The sequence below is a fragment of the Ailuropoda melanoleuca genome, chromosome X (genome assembly GCF_002007445.2).
Source record: "Ailuropoda melanoleuca isolate Jingjing chromosome X, ASM200744v2, whole genome shotgun sequence".
Classification (NCBI taxonomy): Eukaryota; Metazoa; Chordata; class Mammalia; order Carnivora; family Ursidae; genus Ailuropoda; species Ailuropoda melanoleuca.
In genome coordinates this window covers 1,062,579-1,077,870 of record NC_048238.1, presented here as the reverse complement: position 1 = coordinate 1,077,870, position 15,292 = coordinate 1,062,579, and the positions used below count along the sequence as shown (strand labels likewise).

The following is a 15,292-nucleotide window of genomic DNA, read 5'->3' as shown; positions in this document are numbered from 1 at the left end:
CCTGGCCGTTCTGGCAACATACCAAAAGATGTCGCAATGCACCCAGCTTCAGAACGCAAAAGGAAATATGTTCTGCTAGCGACTCTTTTTCACTTTTTTTTTAATTAAAAAAAAAAAAACAAAACAGGAATGAGCTGTCTGGGTGGGAGGGCGCCGTTGCTTCTCTGCTTGCTATCTCCGCCGGATGGTCCTTGCTCCCCGGCACCGTGCAGGGGGATTGCATCCTGCAGGAGACACTGGCGGGGTGGGCAGGGCTTTTTTATTATTTTTTTAAAATAATTTTTTATTAGTCACCACACAGTACATCCCTGCTTTTTGATGTAAAAGTCCATGATTCATTAGTTGCGTATAACACCCAGCGCTCCATGCAATACGTGCCCTCCTTACTACCCATCACCGGCCTATCACAGTCCCCCATCCCCCTCCCCTCTGAAGCAGCTCAGAGGTCGGAGGGAGGCTGTGGAGCCGGCACCCTGCCCCGCCCCGAGCAGGGTAGCGGGTGAGCCTCATAGGAGGCGGGGGCCCCACGGGCTTGGCCCTCGACAGAACGAGCGCACAGACGGTTAGTTGCACAGGAAATTTCAACACGGGTTTCCTCTCTACCCACCCTGCCTCCCAACCGTGGCTGCCAGACTCAGAGGTGGACCCCGGCGAATTTGCATTTCGCAACGGCCTGGCCATGCCCCCGTGACACCTGCCCGAGCAGCCTCCAGACGGCCACCGTGACTTGGGCCGGCCCTCTGTGGACGCAGATCAGTCCGGGGCACCTCTGACCGCCGGCCGGCGTGCAAAATGAGGACGGCTGCCCTCCGGATACCAGACGCGGAGGCTCAGCAGCGCGCGGCCCTCTGAGACCCCAGGTGAGCCCTCCGCCCTGCGCGGCGCGCGTGCATGGTCGGGAATGAAACGATCCGGCGGGGACAGGGTCTCAGGGGTGCCCACGTGGGCGAAAGGGGGTGGCGTGCACACAGCCAGGCAAACCCCCAAAGAGCGTTTGCAGAGGCGTCCAGCAGGGAAACTCTCCTGCAAACACTCATTCGGTAAAAAGAACCTGGGCCGGCCGAGCGGAGCCCCGCACGGGGCGCGCGGATGGGGCTGCCACACTGACAGCCACCGCGGGGGCCTGAACCGGGGGGACAGGGGGCCCTGAGACCCCGCCGACGAGCTCACGGGGTGCCGGATCGTGTAAAACCACGGGGCGTTTGAGCATGTGCCAAGCCGCCCCCAGCCCCCAGCAGCGTCTGGGGACCAGGGAGCTCCCGGCGCTGGCTGGAGAGCGGGTTTGGACACAGTCAGCGGCACTGTTTGCGGTCAGTCGCACTGGGTCATAGGGAGGCGGAACCCCACACCACGTGGTTCTGCGCCCACACCAAAGACCGTTTCTCTCGGTCCCCGTCCTGTTTGTGCAAGGCGGACGGTAACAGAGGCAGGGGCCTGGGGGGGGGGCGGTGAGAAACGGTAAAGCCCCGGGAAGAAGCCTCTGGCCGTGCAGGGAACCGAGCCCGCGGGGCCCGGACATGAGCCAGCGAGCGTCTGTTGTTTTCTGATCCGACGTTTCCATGCTGGAGGAAGGGCGTGTGGTTGGGGCAGGGCCGGTGCCAGCGTCGGTGCAGGGAGAGGGATGTGTCTCCGGGACAGTGGCCCCCAAATCCTAGTGATCGTGTCTGGGGAGGGAGATGGGACCCAGGACTTGGGAGGAATCAGGAGGATGGATGTGAGCGTCTGGGTGGTGCTTGGAGAAGCATCTGTGGGTCTGCTTGCCGTGGGAACTAGCCCCGCTTGGCCACACCCCAGGGACGCAGGTGGGGCAGCGTGGACCCTGTGCAAGGCTCACCTGGGACCCCCGACCCAGCCACACCCTGTGTTGTCCTGTTCAAGAGGAGGGGGCAGGGATGAAGGGATGGTCGGTGACAGGTTAGCAGGGAGAGTGGGTAAACACCTACTACCACCAGCCTGGAGATGCCCCTTGATGGGGCAGAAGAGCCCTCCCACCGACCCCCCAAACTGGGGTGCTGCTCTCCTGGTCAGGACCCTCCGTCTGCACCTCCTCCTTGTATCACCACCGGCCGGCAAGACACCGCAGCTGGGGCCCTCCCTTTCACATCCCCCTTCATGTCCCTGGAGGCAGCGAGGTGGGCGGGCAGGATATGGGGAGCCCAACATGCACCTGCCTCCTCACTCTGCCTCCCCGACTGAGGACAGGGCCCTCGGGAGCTGACCCACACCTGTCATGGCCCCTCTCGTCCTCTCCCTGGGGCTAGCAACAGCATGGGGAATCGTGACCCTGTGACAGAACTCAGGGAGCAGCTGCGGGGACGTCCCCGGGGACAGCGCTGGGCTCCCCCCAGCCATGTGTGTCAGTGCCCTCGTCTGCCACACGGAGGAATGCAAGGCGCGCCTTCTCTCTGGAGCAGTGCACAGATCCCGCAACTGTGCTGAGCTGAGCCGAGATCTCAAGGGTGGGAGGGCTGCGTGCCCATCATCCCGCTGCCCCACGTGGGGAAACTAGAGCCGGAAGAGGCGAAGGAGGTCGCCCACGCACACGGGACCCAGGCTTTCCGCCTCCAGAGCCCTTCTGCTTAACCCACTGCCGGTCCGCTAGCCTGCCATCCCATTGATCCAGGCATTGAAGAAGTCATCATGTGCTGGGCTCCGTGCTGAGTATTTCACAGGGCAGAGAGAGAACTTAAAATATTTAGATGCGCACCTGGGCTGCAGGTTGCAAGGATTTGGAGTGGGAAGAAATCCAGGAGGGCTTCCTGGCAGAGGCGGGGCTCGCCTGGTCAATGTGGCACCAAGGATGTCGTGAATGGGAGCAGGGGCGGGAATGGACTGCGTGTGTTCTGGGTGGGGCTGGGGGCGACCCCAGGAGGAGGATGTCAGGTTAGCACCCAGCCCAGAAAAGCACCGGAAGCTTCTGGCACTGCTGGGAATTGTGGAGTTGAGCTTTGCAAAGAGATCAGTTTGGGGTCCTTGTCTGACCACGGGGATAAGAGCCGGGTGGGCGGGGCCTGAGGTGGAACGTGTGGTTTGCCAGCAGAAGACAGGGGCTGGACCAGAGGGGAGGGCATCCTGTGAGACACCTCATGGCTGGGAGGCAGAGAGGCATGGACCAACGCAGGACAGTGATGTCTGTTGAAGGCAGTGCCTTGGTATAGCCGCTGGTGTTGGCCAGACTCCCAGAGAGTCTCATGAACGGTGTTGCGCTGATGGCAGGGACCCTGGGTGACCTCAATATTGTTTATGGGGGTCTCCTGACAGAGAGAGGGGCTATGGGAAGACAAGGGCAAAGGGAGGGTGTCTTGGAACACAATGACATGTCAGATATGCAGGGCGAGGGCACAGTCTCTCTGATATGGCACTGGTGGCATTTGGGCTGGGCATTGGGTGGCATCCCCAGTCTGCACTCACCAGATGCCAGTACCATTTCTTTCCCCCAAAGTTGGAATGTCCAGAAATGTCCTCTGGGGAAAGGGGCAAAGTCACGGCTGGTCACGAACCACTGTGATAGATGATAGATGGTTGGATGGATGGATAGATAGATAGATAGATAGATAGATAGATAGATAGATAGATAGAATGGTTGGATGGATGGATAGATGAAAAATAGATAGATAGATGATAGATAGATAGATAATAGATAGATAGATAGATGATAGATAGATAGATAGATAGATAGATAGATAGATAGATAGATGATAGATACATAGATAGATATGATGGATGGATGAATGGATAGATACGATGGATGGATGGATGGATGGATGATAGATGATAGATAGATAGATAGATAGATAGATAGATAGATAGATAGATATGATGGATGGATGGATGGATGGAAAGATGGGTGGATGCATAGATAGGATAGATGATAGAGAAGATAAATGTGGATGGATGATGGGTAATAGATGACTGATCAGTAGATAATACATAGATACATAGACGATAGTTGGATAGATATTGATAGGTATCGAAAGATATATAGATAGATATGAATAGATTAATACATACATCTAGATATTGATAGATATTAATAGATATAAATTATTGATAGGTATGGATACACAGATGATACAATTCATACATACATTAAGATGACAGGTAGAAATAGGTAAACGGTTGATAGGTAATAGATGGCCAATACTTGGATAATAGATAGATGCGTAGAAATATGCAAGATGATAGATAAATACAGATAATGACAGGTCGACTCTACAGATCGTATATTGACAATAAATAGAGGGCAGATACCAACAGATACATGAAAAGTCTATACAACGCAGATAGATGGGTAGCCCTGCATTTCCCCGTGGAAGAGTGGCCCCGGGACATCATCACCGGGACCCCAGAAGTGACTCACCGTCCACAGGACACAGGTGCGGGAGCTGGGAGCTCGGTTCTCTGGCATATCTTTCCCGCAGCTTCCGCACGCACGCAATGTGGTGAACTCCCCCCGTTGACTTGTGAAAATGTCTACTCCTGCCCTCCAGCTCCACGCAGCTCCCCGCCGCTGTGGACACTGACCTGCGGGTGGGACATGCAGGGAGTGAGCCAGAAGCCCCCTCCCCATCCCCACCCCCCACCTCCCTACTCCCCTGGCCGTTCTGGCAACATACCAAAAGATGTCGCAATGCACCCAGCTTCAGAACGCAAAAGGAAATATGTTCTGCTAGCGACTCTTTTTCACTTTTTTTTTAATTAAAAAAAAAAAAACAAAACAGGAATGAGCTGTCTGGGTGGGAGGGCGCCGTTGCTTCTCTGCTTGCTATCTCCGCCGGATGGTCCTTGCTCCCCGGCACCGTGCAGGGGGATTGCATCCTGCAGGAGACACTGGCGGGGTGGGCAGGGCTTTTTTATTATTTTTTTAAAATAATTTTTTATTAGTCACCACACAGTACATCCCTGCTTTTTGATGTAAAAGTCCATGATTCATTAGTTGCGTATAACACCCAGCGCTCCATGCAATACGTGCCCTCCTTACTACCCATCACCGGCCTATCACAGTCCCCCATCCCCCTCCCCTCTGAAGCAGCTCAGAGGTCGGAGGGAGGCTGTGGAGCCGGCACCCTGCCCCGCCCCGAGCAGGGTAGCGGGTGAGCCTCATAGGAGGCGGGGGCCCCACGGGCTTGGCCCTCGACAGAACGAGCGCACAGACGGTTAGTTGCACAGGAAATTTCAACACGGGTTTCCTCTCTACCCACCCTGCCTCCCAACCGTGGCTGCCAGACTCAGAGGTGGACCCCGGCGAATTTGCATTTCGCAACGGCCTGGCCATGCCCCCGTGACACCTGCCCGAGCAGCCTCCAGACGGCCACCGTGACTTGGGCCGGCCCTCTGTGGACGCAGATCAGTCCGGGGCACCTCTGACCGCCGGCCGGCGTGCAAAATGAGGACGGCTGCCCTCCGGATACCAGACGCGGAGGCTCAGCAGCGCGCGGCCCTCTGAGACCCCAGGTGAGCCCTCCGCCCTGCGCGGCGCGCGTGCATGGTCGGGAATGAAACGATCCGGCGGGGACAGGGTCTCAGGGGTGCCCACGTGGGCGAAAGGGGGTGGCGTGCACACAGCCAGGCAAACCCCCAAAGAGCGTTTGCAGAGGCGTCCAGCAGGGAAACTCTCCTGCAAACACTCATTCGGTAAAAAGAACCTGGGCCGGCCGAGCGGAGCCCCGCACGGGGCGCGCGGATGGGGCTGCCACACTGACAGCCACCGCGGGGGCCTGAACCGGGGGGACAGGGGGCCCTGAGACCCCGCCGACGAGCTCACGGGGTGCCGGATCGTGTAAAACCACGGGGCGTTTGAGCATGTGCCAAGCCGCCCCCAGCCCCCAGCAGCGTCTGGGGACCAGGGAGCTCCCGGCGCTGGCTGGAGAGCGGGTTTGGACACAGTCAGCGGCACTGTTTGCGGTCAGTCGCACTGGGTCATAGGGAGGCGGAACCCCACACCACGTGGTTCTGCGCCCACACCAAAGACCGTTTCTCTCGGTCCCCGTCCTGTTTGTGCAAGGCGGACGGTAACAGAGGCAGGGGCCTGGGGGGGGGGCGGTGAGAAACGGTAAAGCCCCGGGAAGAAGCCTCTGGCCGTGCAGGGAACCGAGCCCGCGGGGCCCGGACATGAGCCAGCGAGCGTCTGTTGTTTTCTGATCCGACATTTCCATGCTGGAGGAAGGGCGTGTGGTTGGGGCAGGGCCGGTGCCAGCGTCGGTGCAGGGAGAGGGATGTGTCTCCGGGACAGTGGCCCCCAAATCCTAGTGATCGTGTCTGGGGAGGGAGATGGGACCCAGGACTTGGGAGGAATCAGGAGGATGGATGTGAGCGTCTGGGTGGTGCTTGGAGAAGCATCTGTGGGTCTGCTTGCCGTGGGAACTAGCCCCGCTTGGCCACACCCCAGGGACGCAGGTGGGGCAGCGTGGACCCTGTGCAAGGCTCACCTGGGACCCCCGACCCAGCCACACCCTGTGTTGTCCTGTTCAAGAGGAGGGGGCAGGGATGAAGGGATGGTCGGTGACAGGTTAGCAGGGAGAGTGGGTAAACACCTACTACCACCAGCCTGGAGATGCCCCTTGATGGGGCAGAAGAGCCCTCCCACCGACCCCCCAAACTGGGGTGCTGCTCTCCTGGTCAGGACCCTCCGTCTGCACCTCCTCCTTGTATCACCACCGGCCGGCAAGACACCGCAGCTGGGGCCCTCCCTTTCACATCCCCCTTCATGTCCCTGGAGGCAGCGAGGTGGGCGGGCAGGATATGGGGAGCCCAACATGCACCTGCCTCCTCACTCTGCCTCCCCGACTGAGGACAGGGCCCTCGGGAGCTGACCCACACCTGTCATGGCCCCTCTCGTCCTCTCCCTGGGGCTAGCAACAGCATGGGGAATCGTGACCCTGTGACAGAACTCAGGGAGCAGCTGCGGGGACGTCCCCGGGGACAGCGCTGGGCTCCCCCCAGCCATGTGTGTCAGTGCCCTCGTCTGCCACACGGAGGAATGCAAGGCGCGCCTTCTCTCTGGAGCAGTGCACAGATCCCGCAACTGTGCTGAGCTGAGCCGAGATCTCAAGGGTGGGAGGGCTGCGTGCCCATCATCCCGCTGCCCCACGTGGGGAAACTAGAGCCGGAAGAGGCGAAGGAGGTCGCCCACGCACACGGGACCCAGGCTTTCCGCCTCCAGAGCCCTTCTGCTTAACCCACTGCCGGTCCGCTAGCCTGCCATCCCATTGATCCAGGCATTGAAGAAGTCATCATGTGCTGGGCTCCGTGCTGAGTATTTCACAGGGCAGAGAGAGAACTTAAAATATTTAGATGCGCACCTGGGCTGCAGGTTGCAAGGATTTGGAGTGGGAAGAAATCCAGGAGGGCTTCCTGGCAGAGGCGGGGCTCGCCTGGTCAATGTGGCACCAAGGATGTCGTGAATGGGAGCAGGGGCGGGAATGGACTGCGTGTGTTCTGGGTGGGGCTGGGGGCGACCCCAGGAGAAGGATGTCAGGTTAGCACCCAGCCCAGAAAAGCACCGGAAGCTTCTGGCACTGCTGGGAATTGTGGAGTTGAGCTTTGCAAAGAGATCAGTTTGGGGTCCTTGTCTGACCACGGGGATAAGAGCCGGGTGGGCGGGGCCTGAGGTGGAACGTGTGGTTTGCCAGCAGAAGACAGGGGCTGGACCAGAGGGGAGGGCATCCTGTGAGACACCTCATGGCTGGGAGGCAGAGAGGCATGGACCAACGCAGGACAGTGATGTCTGTTGAAGGCAGTGCCTTGGTATAGCCGCTGGTGTTGGCCAGACTCCCAGAGAGTCTCATGAACGGTGTTGCGCTGATGGCAGGGACCCTGGGTGACCTCAATATTGTTTATGGGGGTCTCCTGACAGAGAGAGGGGCTATGGGAAGACAAGGGCAAAGGGAGGGTGTCTTGGAACACAATGACATGTCAGATATGCAGGGCGAGGGCACAGTCTCTCTGATATGGCACTGGTGGCATTTGGGCTGGGCATTGGGTGGCATCCCCAGTCTGCACTCACCAGATGCCAGTACCATTTCTTTCCCCCAAAGTTGGAATGTCCAGAAATGTCCTCTGGGGAAAGGGGCAAAGTCACGGCTGGTCACGAACCACTGTGATAGATGATAGATGGTTGGATGGATGGATAGATAGATAGATAGATAGATAGATAGATAGATAGATAGATGATAGATAGACAACAGATAGATATGGATGGACAGATGATAGATAATTGGATGAACGGATTGATGGTTGGATGGATGGATGGATGGATGGATGGATGGATGGATGGATGATGGATGGATGGCTAGAGATGATAGATACATGCTTGGATGGATGGATGAGATAGATGATAGATAGATAGATAGATAGATAGATAGATAGATAGATAGATAGATAGATAGATAACAGGTAGATATGAATGGACAGATGGATATATAGATGAATGGATAGATGGATGGAGGGATGGATGGAGGGATGGATGGATAACAGATATATATGGATGGACAGATGGATAGATAAATGGAGGGATAGATAGGTAGGTAGGTAGGTAGATATAGATGATAGATAGATAGATAGATAGATAGATAGATAGATAGATAGATAGATAGAGTCTCTCATGCTAGATCAGGGTGTCTCAGCCTCAGTACTGCTGACATCTGGGGCTGGATCCCACTCTGATGTGGGACGTCCTGGCACTGTAGGGTGCTGAATAGTGTCTCTGGTCTCACCCACCAGATGTCAGGAGTGTCCCCACAAGCTATGACACCCCAAACTGTCTCCAGACATCACCAAGTGTCTTCTATGGGGCAGAATCGTCCCCCTCAGTTCAGAACTGCCGAGGGAGAGGATGAGAAGGAGCAAGGGACAACACAGCCAGAAGGCTGGGAGGAGCAGCAGGACCGAGTCACATCCTCTGGGTGTCAGGAAGAGAACAGGGCTGGGCTAGGGTGCTCTGGGACATTTTCTCCCATTTCTTAATGTTCTGCCACATTTTTTTGTTTCTGTGATGAAATCATAGTGGCGATAGCGCACAGTGGTGATAGGGCACAGAGCTCATGTACAGAATAAGCAGATGCAGGTTACACCCGGGGAGAAATGAGCCAGGGTTTACTCTGCACAGTTCCCACAGGAAGGTCCCTGTAGCCCAAGATGAACTGACCACGGACAAAACCCTGGCTTGAACAAGGGGCATTTTTACGAATAAAGCAGGAACAATAGGAAAACTCTTTTGTACTATTCTGTGCCACAAAGAGGATGGAGAAAGTGTGTGGTTTAGGATGCCTGGCTTCTGGACACCCTGGTCACTGACTGCCTTGGATGTGTCCCATTCACCAGCATGTGCAGTCCAAGTACCCTGCAGTTGGAGGCATTGAGTCTCCATGTGAGGGGGAGGAGGAAGAGGATGGAGCAAGGCCACCCCTGCATTCAGGACAGGGACAGACCAGCAGGCACACATGTGGGATGGCGGAGAGAACCCAGCAGTCATGGCCATAGGCAATGACTGGGTAGGGTGAGTGCATATACTGTGGCCTTCTAGATGACACCAGAAAACATCAGCACGAGTTTAGTAATTGGTGGGTGGGTCAGTGGATGGATGGATACATGGTAGGTGGATGGATGGATGAAAGGATGGGTTGATGGGTAAATGGATGAATAAATAGAAGAATGGATAGATAGATAGATAGATAGATAGATAGATAGATAGATAGATAGTTAGGATGGATGGATATGATGGATGGATGATGGATGAATGAATAGTGAAGTGAATGGATGGATGATGGATGGGTAAGTGGATGGATGGAAGGATAGATAGATGATAGATAGATAGATGATAGATAGATAGATAGATAGATGAGTGGATGGATGGATGGTTAGATGGATGGATAAGTGGAGGGATGGAAGGATGGATGGATAGATAGGATGGATGGATGGATGGATGGATGGATGGATGGATGGATGGATATGATGGATGGATGATGGATGAATGAATAGTGAGGTGAATGGATGGATGATGGATGGGTAAGTGGAGGGATGGAAGGATGGATAGATGATAGATAGATAGATAGATAAGTGGAGGGATGGAAGGATGGATGGAAGGATGGATGGAAGGATGGATGGATAGATGATAGATAGATAGAAAGATAGATAGATAGATGAGTGGATGGATGGATGGATGGGTGGATGGATGGATAGATGGATAGATTGATATAGATAGATAGATAGATAGATAGATAGATAGATAGATGAGTGGATGGATGGATGGATGCATGGATGGATGGATGGGTGGATAGATAGATAGATAGATAGATAGATAGATAGATAGATGATAGACAGATGAGTGGATGGATGGATGGATGGAGGGATGGACGCATGCATGCATGGATGCATGCATGGATGGAGGGAGAGATGGATGGGTTGATGGGTGAATGCATCATAAATCAGTGGAAGGATAAATGGAAAGATCGATGCATACAGGATGAATGGATGCATGCAGGAATAGGTGGATGGATGGACGCTGTACACACGGACCAATAAAACAAGAAAAGAGGTAGGTTGCTGGTCAGTCCCTCCAGACCTGTTTCTTAGGGCAGCTGTAACCAATGACCACAACTGGTGGTAGGGATGTTGGAGATGCTGTGGCAGCTACACACAGGTGGTGGTATCCCAACATGGTGCATGTGCCCAAAGCCACTGCAGTGTTTGCTTGAAAACAGTGAATTGTATCTCAGAGTAAAACAGAGAGAGCGGAAGCAAACAGCTGTCCGATGCCCATGCTCCTACTTACTCACCCCGGGCTATAAACACTGTCTGCAGGACACGTTGCCAGTGTGCTGGGTGCCACAGGTTCTGAGTCACACTCACAGGAAGCTGCTGAAGGGGCGTTCCTGACAGCCCCGCCACAAGGTGCCCGTCTCGAGCTACGGCTGGCCGGTTTCCTTCCCTGTGCACGACTCCCTCCTGACTAAACACAGCCGTCGCCACTTGTAAACAGGCATGCAAACAGCACACAGGCTGAGTTTCTGCCCGCAGGGCCATGCACAGACCAGCGTGTGCAGACCCCATGCGCAGAGCGTCCTCCTGGCCGTGGCTTTGGTTTCCAGCTCACGCCAGCACCACGGTGACCTTCCTCGCCACTGGGTTCCATGCTGGCTGCTCTGTACAGATGCCAGGCTCTGTGCACATCACCATTGGTGAGAACAGATCTCAGGGCAGAGACGATGGGAGACCAGAGAGATTATTAAGGGACCAGAGAAATTTTTAGGGACACAGAGTTTTGGGGAACAGAGCTTACTGGAGATACATGTCAAAGATGGAGGCCCTGTGATCCGCATTTGGGGGTCCCACTGGGGTCACAGGGACCAACTGAGTGTGCTTTGCCCGAGCATCTTAATGGGCCACGTGTGCTCAGACACAATGACCCCGCTCAGAACATTTGACCTGCACCCCAGCCCAAAAGAAGAATTACCCCTTAGATCCTCTTTCCCACTGAAAGTAGTTTCCATCTTGCTCAGCACATCACATAATTTCCGTAGTGCCTTGTACTTGTCCTCAGACTCCGGGAGGCGGAACATCAACCCCAGGTCAGGTGCCTGGGACTTCCCGTTGGGCACTCGGGGAGCACAGATTGGGTGGCTCCTGAGCCCCTGTCCAGTGCCGTCCTCCACGTGATGGGTGACGTACGCGTGGCATGCTCAGAGCTTCTCCTTGGATGTCCACCTTCACACCCTTCAAGCACGACCCAGACCAGACTCACAATGCCATGCCTACCTGTCCACCAGGCGTGGACCAAACGCCCCATCCCACCTTCTCTGCGCTCACCTAGCAACACACCAGGGATTCCACACCATGCCCTGGCTCCAGGACCCCTTCTTCTGATCATGGGCATGTTGTATCCCACAACACCCTGGGGTACAACCCACTGCGTAACACGTCATGCACCCAGATTCACACCCCACGACACGTCCCCGTTTAAATACAGTGGCCACGTGACACATGGACCTTGGGGTCATGATGCTCAGTGAGAGAACCAGACACACAGTCACATCGTGTGTGAGTCTATTCATCAGAAATGTGCAAAACATTTCTGTGTGCAGCAAATGTGGCAAATCCACAGTGACAAAAAGCAGATTATTGGAGCTGGTGGGAGGGGTAATGAGGACGGGGTTGTCTTAGTCCAGTGGGGTGTCCATAGCAGAACACCACAGGCAGGCATTAATTCCTCACAGTTCTGGAGGTTGGAAGTTGGAGGTCAGGGTGGGGCTGATTCTGTGTTTAGGGGGAGCCTGCTTCCTGGTCAGCAGTGACCTCCATGCTCCTTGCAGAAGGAGAGAGTGGAGACATCAGTTGTCCACAGAAATCACCACCAGTGGCCAGACTTGGCTTGGGGATTAAACAGAATGGTGCCTACTGCCCAAGTGTTGGGAGTAGCGTGACCAGCCATGTAGATTTGCCTGGGAAGCAGGGGGTCCTGAGAGGCAGGACTTTGGGAACCAAAACAGGGATAGTCCTGGCAAAATGGGTGTAGTGGGTTGAATGGTGAACTCCCAAAATATATGTCCATGTCCTAATCACTCAGAACCTGTGGAGCTTATGTAGAAATAACGTCTTTGCAGATGTGATGAAGCGAAGGGCCTGAGATGAACTCATCCTGGATCAGGGTGGCCCTAAATCCAATGACATTTGTCCTTGTGAGGGGCAGAGGAAGAGACACAGACACAGGGGAGAAGCCACGTGAAGATGCAGGCAGAGACACGAGGTGTAGATACAGGATAAGATTGGATAGATAGCTGGATAATAGCTAGATAGAGATGGATAGATAGATGTGCAGATGGGTAGATGGATGGATGGATGGATAATAATAATAATAATAGATGGATAAATAGATAGATTGGATGGATGGATGGATGGATGGATGTGCAGATGGGTGGATGGATGGATACATAGATAATAATAATAATAGGTGGATAAATAGATGATAGATAGATAGATAGATAGATAGATAGATAGATAGATCAATTGTCTCTCATGCTAGGCCAGAACTTTTGAGCCTGAACACTGCTGATATCTGGGGCTGGATCCCTCTCTGATGTGGGGCGTCCTGGGCACTGTAAGGTGCTGAACAGCATCTCTGGTCTCCCCCCACCACATGGCAGGAGCACCGCACCACTCTAGTGTGACCAGCAGAAACAGCTCTGGACATTGTAGAGCATCCCCTGGGGGCCTAGTCACCCCCAGGTAGAAATCCCTTCACCAACACAGAGGCTGGTTGGGCAGGAACATCCCCTACGTCTCATGCGCTGACTGCCTACAGGGTTGAGAGACACTGGGCTCTTCTTAGAGTTTCAGGGAACACCCAATTATATTGACCAGAAAAATCCACATATGTTGTATCAGATCCAGTGTATTAATACCAAGGCCAACCTGGGGGGTTCTTCCCCCAAACCACAGGGTGCCTGCCTGGGGCTCCATGATGAGGATGGATCAGACACAGCCTCTGATCTCATGTGAGGGCCAGGATGTGGCAGGTGCGGACCATGTGCCCCCCGGAGGGTACCAACATGCGCCACGCACTGTGTGGTCTTGCCATGAGCATGTGTGTAAGGCGGAGCCTGACGTGGGTTTGGTCTTCCGTGCAGATCTCCAAACACCCCCAGCTGGGAGTCTAACCACAGCCATGCTGTGACCTAAGGCTTAACCTCTATTTCCTCTTCTGTGACATGACAATAATACTACTTTCTCCCCCCTCCTCTTGAGGATGCTGGGCTAACACTCAGGCCCAGGTGATATCAGGCTGCACAGGCACAAGGAGCCGACTCCAGAAACAAGATGCCCTTGAACAGTAGGACCGCCAACAAGAGGGAATTTGGCTTGGTGGTTTCGGGTCATGGGTTCACCCGGCCTCGGCTTAGCGATCCGTATGACGGGTATATCGTCACTCTGCGGGGCTTCGTGACTTCAATCAGCTCCATGCCTCCGTCACGGGAAAACACGGTAAATTAGGAAGTATGCATTATTAGCTCCATGACAGTGTTCTTGTATCAGAGCTGGATGGGGGCCCAGTGTCTTCACACAACAACCTGAACTGTGAGCAATGGGGTCTGATGTTCCACAGGACTCAGATGAGTCAAGGTGAATGCATCACAGCCTCGAGGACATACCCAGGGCCCCCTCCAACTCCCCACCTTCTGGACGCTCCTGTCTCTGCTCAGAGGCAGGTGTATCTGAGAGAGGACTCCGGCACATTCCCAGTGGCGGGACAAAGTTCCGAGGCCCACGTGGCTTCTGATTGGAACAGTGACGGACCCAGTCCCTAGAACTTTGCCCAAGACCCAGCTGTCCATCTCCTTAGCCTTGCTCATCCTCTGGGGCCCCAAGTCTCTGATGCTTCTGGCAAAATTGCATCTCAAGGTCCACCCACACCCCATCCGTGTTGAGCAGCCCTGATTGATGGTGGGTGCTTCCAAGTTACCTGATTCCGCCATCCACAGACAGTCTTGTTGTTGAAGATCCCAGGGTCTGGCTGGAAGGGAACGCGCCAGTTCAAATGCAAAATAGGTCACATCTTTGGAAAGTAGGGGTCTCAGAGATTGGAGAGAGAAATGTATGCACGTTCTGCACAGGGAGAAATTAGGATTGACACCTAGGGTCTTGCTTCTCTGAGGGTTTGTGTATTGATTGAGGTTCTCAACAGAAGCAGACAGTGGTGGTTAGTTTTATGTGTGAATGCGGCTGGACCTTAGGGTGCCCAAATATTTTGGCCAACAGGCCTCTGGGTGTGTCTGTGTGAGAAGAGCATTGCATCAGTGGGCTGAGTAAAGCAGACGGCCTTCCCCAGTGTGGGTGGGCCTCAGGCAATCTTGAAATCCTCTCCCAACCTGAGGAGAACAGAAGATGGGTAAAGGAGAATCAGCTCCCCCCACCTCACTGTCTCCAGGCTGGGACATCTATCTTCTCCTGCCTTCTGATGGGAGGGTACAGAGGCTGCTTCCATGGGCCTCCAGACGGCAGACAGGAGACTATGGGACATCTCAGCCTCCACAATCATGTGAGCCAATTCCTTTAATAAATCTCTTTCTATATATGTATATGTGTATATATCCTACTGCTTCTGTTTCTCTGGAGAATGCTGACTCATACAAGAGCCAGAAGGATGGAAAAATAGATAGATAGATGATAGATAGATAGATAGATAGATAGATAGATAAAGATAGAATCAACAGGTAGGCAGGTAGGTGGATGGGTGGATGGATGGATGTAGGGATACATGGATGGATGGATGGATGGATGGATGGATGGATGGATGGAT

The 15,292-nt window shown here is 54.3% G+C and overlaps 1 protein-coding gene and 1 long non-coding RNA gene across 5 annotated transcripts in view; one reads left to right on the top strand and one right to left on the bottom strand.

Annotated features, from left to right (window-relative positions):
* The window catches only part of LOC117797361, a 7,838-nt gene extending 3,097 nt beyond the window's left edge, over positions 1-4,741 (bottom strand). The window contains exons 1-2 of the long non-coding RNA XR_004622291.1: positions 4,617-4,741; positions 4,361-4,524 (exon numbers count right to left, since the gene is read on the bottom strand). This is a non-coding gene — a long non-coding RNA (uncharacterized LOC117797361). The remainder of the gene's footprint in view (positions 1-4,360; positions 4,525-4,616) is intronic.
* Positions 4,742-4,960: 219 nt separating this feature from the next.
* P2RY8 (P2Y receptor family member 8) overlaps positions 4,961-15,292 on the top strand; it is a 45,776-nt gene continuing 35,444 nt past the window's right edge. For 2 of the 4 annotated variants that reach the window (XR_004622288.1, XR_004622287.1), the window contains exons 1-2: positions 5,033-5,454; positions 13,741-13,977. The gene's annotated coding sequence lies outside the window, so the exon portion shown is untranslated. Of the gene's footprint in view, positions 5,455-13,740; positions 13,978-15,292 lie in introns of all 4 variants that reach the window. The other 2 variants (XR_004622290.1, XR_004622289.1) reach the window with 2 other exon arrangements.